Genomic DNA, 7,540 nt, shown 5'->3' with positions numbered 1-7,540 from the left:
CATCAAGTCACTGTTGAGATTGGAGCCATTATCAATAATGATTGACTCTGGAATTTCGAATCAACAAACAATGCGGTCGCGGACAAAGTCTGCCCCGACTTTCTTAGTGACTGCTTTGTAAGATGCTGCTTCGACCCATTTGGTGAAGTAGTCAATTGTCACTAGGATAAACCCGTGTCCATTGGAAGTGGCAGGCTCGATTGGTCCAATGACGTCCATTTCCCAAGCAGCGAACGACCAAGGTGAGCTTGTTGCATTAAGCTCATTTGGAGGTACCTTTATCATATCTGCATGTACTTGACAGTGTGAGCACGTGATTTTTGCCCTATATGAATTATTCCCAAAAATTCAAACAAAATGATTTCTTTCATTATTTTTCCATTTTGTGACATTTTATGTTAATTGTTTGCATTTTATTTGTGCATTTTAATTCATATAAAAAATATAAAAATACACTTGACATTTGTTTAGGATTTAATTTCATATTTTAGGATTAATTAGTAGTTAAGGAAAAAATAAAGAAAATAAAAAAAATGGTCTTTTTGCATTTTTTAGTTTTAATTTGTCTTAATGTGTGTTTAATTCGAAATTAGGGTACTTGGAAAGTAGAAAATATAATTTTTTTTTGTGTCAATTTGGTTTTTGAGTTTTGATTTAGCATTTCAAAAATAAGAAAAATAAAAAAAAAAAGAGAAAACAATTTTAAAAATGAAGAGAAAAGGAAATTTGGGCCAATTTAATTCCCAGCCCAAATAATTCCCCCAAACCCATGCAAAACCCATTCAATTAAGCCCAAATCTGGTCCAGATCCATGACCCTGCCCTGATAAAATGACGTAGTATGAGAACAATACTACGTCATTTGAGCTAGTTAATACAAAATCAATCAAAGCCGTCAATTGCCCACAATCTAACGGTCCAAATTCATTTGACATAATTGATAAAATTGTCCGAAAAATCCAGAAACCCTAAAAACATTTCTTTCTTCCTTGTACTCATCCGCCTCCGCCGGCTCTGCCCTAACGCTGCCACCAGAAATCGCCCACGGCGGCGGCCAACGTCCAAATCGTCCCAAATTTTCGCCATGTCATCTCCGTCATCTCCCCGTCCCATATCCATCTTTATCTTCCTTCAAAACCCAACCAAACGCCCCAAATCTGCAAANATGTTGCGTCTCCGCATGGGAAATGTGGGACGCCTAGTCGAATGGTAGGGAACCTCCAAGTTCAATTCCTGGGTTCCTTGAGTTGATCCCCAGGTCAGGTGAGGTTACCAATGTCCCTGTGCCCAATCCGCTCATCCCATGCGGCCACCCTCCAATGCCCTCCAATAATCCTGGCATGCCTTCTGTGGTTCTCCCCCAGGCACCGGCTCCAAGGGTACCGCCTCCAATGTTCACCTTCCAGGGTCCACAACTTCAATCAGAAATAACATATGTGACCCCATACTCTTTCACTCAACCTCCGCGATATGATCTCTTGGTGGAGCAAGAAAAGGTTGCTAAAAATCCCGAGCAAGAGGAAATTGCTCGAAAGATGAAGAGCCTAGAACAAAGCTTGAAAAACACTCAAGGTCATTTTCGCTTCATTAAGTGACTTGTTTCTGTTTGGGGTTCAGTAATCAAGTTATTTCTTCTTTGCTCATTTCATTTGTTGTCTTGAGTTTTGTTAACTGTTAACGTGAATTTCTTCTTAATTTCGTCATTAGTATAGGCATTAGTTCCTTGTTAGTGCTATACGTTTAGTCTTAATTGTTGGTTATCCGTTTTTAGTTAGTAAGATTTCTCCGTGTTAGATTATTTTTTTTCTCTTCAGGATTGTTAATTCTGTTCTATTCTTCATTTTGTAATTCAATTTTGTTTGTTTGGTTTAATCTGGTTCTTGGGTTTAGTCAGTCGATCTATAAGTGTTGATTGCAACTGGAAATTAATTAATTGATTGTAGTTCATTGTTAGATTTAATTTCATGTTTAGCTAAATCGTCCAGTTAGTTTAATTTTAGGATCTTTTGGTTGTAGCTGAACAGGTTAGAATTTTGTTTATCCATGGTTAGTTCTTAACCAGCAACTGGGGTACAAGGGGGTGGGGTTAGACTAATTTGGTAATTTCGGAATGAAAATAAGGGTAAAATAGGTAATTCAAATAGGGAATCTTACAAGTAACTGAATAAGAACTCCCTAGAGTCTTCTAGATGGGGTTCAAAATGAAATTTCAGGAAATCTAATAGTATAACTTGAAATACAAGTCACAACTTTAGGGACATTTAAGCAAAAACAAAAATTAAGAAAGGATTGAAAATGCAAAACTGAAAATCTGAGGGTTGCCCTCATCTTTGCCTATAAAAGGCACGTCCAACGCCTTAATTCACAAGTTTCACATCTGAAAATTCCAAAAAATTCCCCCAAAACAAGACTCTTCTAGTTTCTGATCTGAAATTCAAATTTAAGATCCAAAATTTCTTCTAGTTCTTAGTTCTAAGAAAAAGTTCAAAAATAAATAAAAATAGAAATGCAGTAAAAATCAATGAAAAATATTGTTCCATTGAACTTTTGGTTCAATTTCGTGTTTCAGTAGTTGCTTTTGATCTTATAGCTCGATTTCAATTTGCTGAAGCTCTCCTGAGAGCTATTGGTCCAATTCTGGGTTAATTCGAGTTCAATTGGGTCAGTTATGGGGTGTTTTGTTCTGTGATATGTTCCTGCGTTGAGCACTTGGGCTTATGAAGTGATTTTGGTTCCAAATTGATCCTGGTTATTGCTGCTGTGATTTATTTGCTGATACTGTTATCTGCTGTAGCTGACCTCCTCTTCTTCTACTTATATTTCGATCTCCAGGTATTTTTCCAACTCCAATTGATGTATGAACAATCTGGATTCTGCCAATTTGTTGTTTATTATCAAATATTAGATGCACAATAGTAGTAATAGATTTGTGTAAACACTGGACTGCATTAACTGATGGACTGTATGGATTGAAATGAATTAGACTGTATAAATTGCTATGCACCAGATTCATATGATTACTGTGAGTAGAACATTAGTGTTAATTAGTTTCATATAGGTTGATAGATGATTTGTTCATTAAGAATTCTACGGTCAATGATGTTAACTGGAATCGATTCAGAACTCAGAGTTTGTATTGTTAACTAGCAGACGAAAACCAGTGATTTGAGTCTAATAATTGTTTCCAGTTGTAATCAAGTAGAACCATGCTGAATCGTATAGCATTGATTTAGACTATAATTTTTAAGTTCTGGAATAATGACCTTAATATAGTATAAGCTGACTTCCTATGTTGATGGTTTACTAAAGTTGAAACTGGGCCAACGTTGAAAGGTACAACATTGCTATAAGTCACCATTCTTTAAATTATATTAGGCATGCAGGGTATTACTTCGCAAATATAAATTTGAGTTTCAAATTAGGTGGCGGGTTTAAATTAAAAGGGTCCTCCCTTTTGTTTGAATTCAGACTTGAATTTAGGGGCTTGAATTTATACATGCCCATTAATTAGCCCTTCTAGAGACGAAAAAAAATAATAAATAAATAGAATATTGTAGTTACATTAGGATTGGCCTTAAAATAAAAATAAGACGAGCCTCGCCGAACAAAACATTTATTGCAGGGCCCTCAATAAATGGTTGAATTAAAATACTTAGAATTCAGGACGTGCCATTTAGCGAATTTTCATGGCCTCCCGCAAAGATAATAACACGCTAGCCACATTAGGCGCGCTTTTTAATAAATTTACCTTCTTAAATACGGGTGTGCATTTCATGCAACCCAAATCCGAATCCCAAAATGTTGAATAAGAATGTGTCGAGGATCCGGGTGCATTTCATGTGACGTGATCAAAAAATATGTTCTTAAACAACGTTCACTTTCCTTAAAATTGACTAAAAGCGGTAAATAATTCTAAAATCGCACTATAGGTTTTAACATATATAAAAATCAGATTTTAGCCAAATATAGCAGTTGAGCGACCGTGCTAGAATCACGGAACCCGGGAGTGCCTAACCCCTTCTCCCGGGTTAACAGAATTCCTTACTCGGATTTCTGGTTCGCGACTGTAATACAGAGTCAAACCATTTCCTCGATTCGGGATTCAAACTGGTGACTTGGGACACCATAAATCTCCCATGTGGTGACTCTGAATCTCTTAATAAGCGAATCCCATTTCGATTGTCCTTTAATTGGAAAAAACTCCTTTTATTATGCCCTTCCCCAGGGTGTAGTAAGCGGAAAAAGGAGGTGTGACAGCTCTGGCGACTCTCCTGGGGAATGCGAACCCAGAATTTCGGTTCAGGGTTCAAGAATTCGAGCTCAGTTAATTGTTATATTTGGTTTTATCTGATTTTCCTACATGTTTCATGCCTTATGTGCTAATTGTTTTACCGCTTTGATATTTGGTGAATTGTATATATAAACTATTGCGAATCCCTTTCTCTCTCTGAGTCTTCTACATCATGGAGAAGGGTGCACTTCGTGTAGCTTCTCTTCTGTTTAGAGTCTTTTCCCATTTAGAACGAGGTTTGGATAAGTTGCAAAGCCGGCGGAGCTTCGGTATCCCCGGTACGCTGCCTCCCCCTCGGCCCAAGTTGTCCGCTCGGGTAAGCCAGGTCTAGACCAATAAACCTAGGGGTAAACCTAGAAGAACAAAACCTCATGCCGGATCCCTAGTAGGAACGTTTTGTTTGCATCATGTGCATTTGACTTACGGGACTCAACACAGGGGTTGGGTCCGTCTAGGACATGTGACCTGAAATAAAAAGACCATCCTGATGCATCTTACGTGCTACTTGCGCATTTATTTGCTCGGCAATTTGTGTATTTGCCAACAAAAACAAAAGAGTCTTATTTTCAAAAATAGTTAGGTTTATTTGCCCGAACTACGCCGGTTTGATTCTCATCGGATGTGAGATACGTACGCAACCCTCATCGGGTCCAACCTCCCTTTTGCAAAAATAGCCAAACAATGTCAAAATTTTAATTTTTGTTATAAATAAGTCGGGTGCTCCATTCTTGTCTAAAATAAGCCGAATGTCCCTAAAAGGGTGCCGGAAGGCTGTTTTTGCAAGAACATCCACCCTGAGTCATTTTGACATGGTTTGCGCGCACAGCCTTAAAATCTTCCTCCCAGAAGTGCTGAAAGGCTATATTTGCAAATCCAAGTCCTATTTTCTAAATAAAGAATTTTTGCACAAATAGCCATTTTTTTAAAAGTCCCCTAATAAATGTGCAGGATGAATTCAAGTAACATCGAAACCTTCTCAGTCCTGAGCGAGATCCCTTTGAAACTCCATATGTGGTGGCATGATCTGGGAAAAGGAAGCAGAGATACTGTGGTCAAAAGTTTGGGCGGTCTCGTAGATTTATTGAACATCAAACCAAGGAAGGATATCGTTGAGGCACTAATACCATTTTGGGATCCGACCCGTAATGTATTCCGGTTTTCAGATTTTGAACTCACACCTACATAAGAAGAGATTGACGGACACGCTGGTCTCAACGGGAACCTCCGAGGTAGATACCCATTGGCCCCACGACCGGTAACCCTTCATAGGTTCTTGGATTTGTTGAACATCAGCCGGGATATTCAAGACCCGTATCTGGCGGAAGGGTGTTGTACATTGCATTTCTTATATCACCGGTATGGTAACCCCAAAGGTTTCGAGGAACCCAACACAGGATTGACACATGCTGGAAATAAAGACAAATGGGAAGCCCGACAGGGATTAGCCTTCATGGTAGCCTTTTTGGGAGTGGTAATTTGTCCAAGAAAAGATGGTCACATAGACCTTGGCCTGGTAGGGATGCTAGATGTTGCCACGAAAAAACCTACTAGCACAGTGGCTCCCCTGATTGTAGCGGAAATGTACTGAGCTTTGACCAAATGTCGAGAAGGGGAAAAAGTTTTTCAAGGTTGCAATTTGCTCTTACAATTGTGGATACAGGAACACCTCTGTCACCGCACATGCTATATGAACTACGGCTTAATTGGAATGAGTTGTATTGCAGAATTCGAGAACCGGGTGACAGGTATTGAGTTCCCTGAGGGTATTGAGGCCTGGTCGTCATGCCTAAGATCCCTGAACGCAGATAATGTTGAATTGGCTTATGGATGGCTTCCTGCTACTGAAGCTGTATACACATCAGCAGAGGTCTCTTATATTCTTTTGATGGGTATTCGAAGCATACAGCCTTATGCTCCTTACCGAGTTCTGCGACAATTTGGAAGATTCCAGACAGTGCACAACAATAAAGACCTGAGTGAGCAAGTCATCAAGTTAGGCCCAAAAGCTACATTCCCTGAAGGCAGAATTCGAAAGATATGGAATGAGTGCAAGTACCTTGAACCCAAGACTATAGTACAGGACCGAGCCAGAGGTGAGGTAGATCCCAAATACTTGGCCTGGTTTGGTAAGAGATTTCAAATTCTTGAGAGACCCACCAAAAGGCCACATGTACAACAATTCACTAACGAGGCCCAGGTGCGATGGGATTGGTTAGCCAAAGAAAAGGAGTATAGGGCCCGAATCGGAGCATTGGAAAAACAGGTTCAGGAGCTCCGGTTTGAAAACACCTTGCAAGCCGCAGCCGACGAAGGTGATAAAAAGAAATTGGCCCAAGAGAATGAAGCTCTCAAGGCCCAAATTCAGCAAATGAAAATAGATGCCAGGAATCGAGAAAGAAGTCTATCCGATGAGAGATTGATAAAAGGGTTAAAGAAGCAAGTCCTGGACTGTCAGGAAGAATTGGAAAAATCCGAGGGGAACATGGCAAGACTTCGGGCACAATGGGCAAAGAAGACTAAGGAAAGATCCCAGTCTGTACAACAAATGAAGAGGAACTGTGAGGGAACCATTGCTAACATGAAAAGAAAAATGAATACTCTTGAAGAAAAGGCAACTCGGCGGGACACAGAATTTCGGGCCGAGAGAGAACAGTGTTATGGGTTAATCGCTGAGATGGAAAAGGAAATAAAATTGTTACAAGACCTTCACCTCCAGGATTCTCAGGTTCTAGAGGCTCGTACCCAACAGATAAGTCGGCTTCTCCAAGAAAAGGGCCAAATCAGGGAAAGAATCAGAAACATTGCCAACTATATTGTCATGAAGTGCCAGGCTGGTGAGCGGATGGGTCATACCACGTTGTTTGCTTTCGTGATGATATTTGTTCGCCAGGTCATGAATGATCTGGATCAGTTGCAAAAGGGTCTCGCACGCAGGCCCGCGGCGATGCCGAGAGATGCCCCGCGGACCCCAGGATTTGAAGCTTTGATGTATTCCTAGTTAATCGAGTCTGTATTTTTGTTTTTGAGTCTGTTTTTGTAACTCCCCTTTTTGAGAAAAAGAAAAGAAAATAGTCTAGTAGCTTTGTAGTCGCAGTTGTTATTAATGAAAATTAGAAAATTCCCGAAAAATTGTTTCTTTATTTCTTGCATTTATTTTTGCATTTATTTGCAGAACTACGCTCGGTCTGATTCACGCGGGGTCGTGATACGTAGGCAATCTCCATAGGATTCGACCGTAACTAAATGAAAA

The sequence above is a fragment of the Nicotiana attenuata genome, unplaced genomic scaffold, assembly GCF_001879085.1.
Source record: "Nicotiana attenuata strain UT unplaced genomic scaffold, NIATTr2, whole genome shotgun sequence".
NCBI lineage: Eukaryota > Viridiplantae > Streptophyta > Magnoliopsida > Solanales > Solanaceae > Nicotiana > Nicotiana attenuata.
This window is presented reverse-complemented; position numbering follows the sequence as displayed.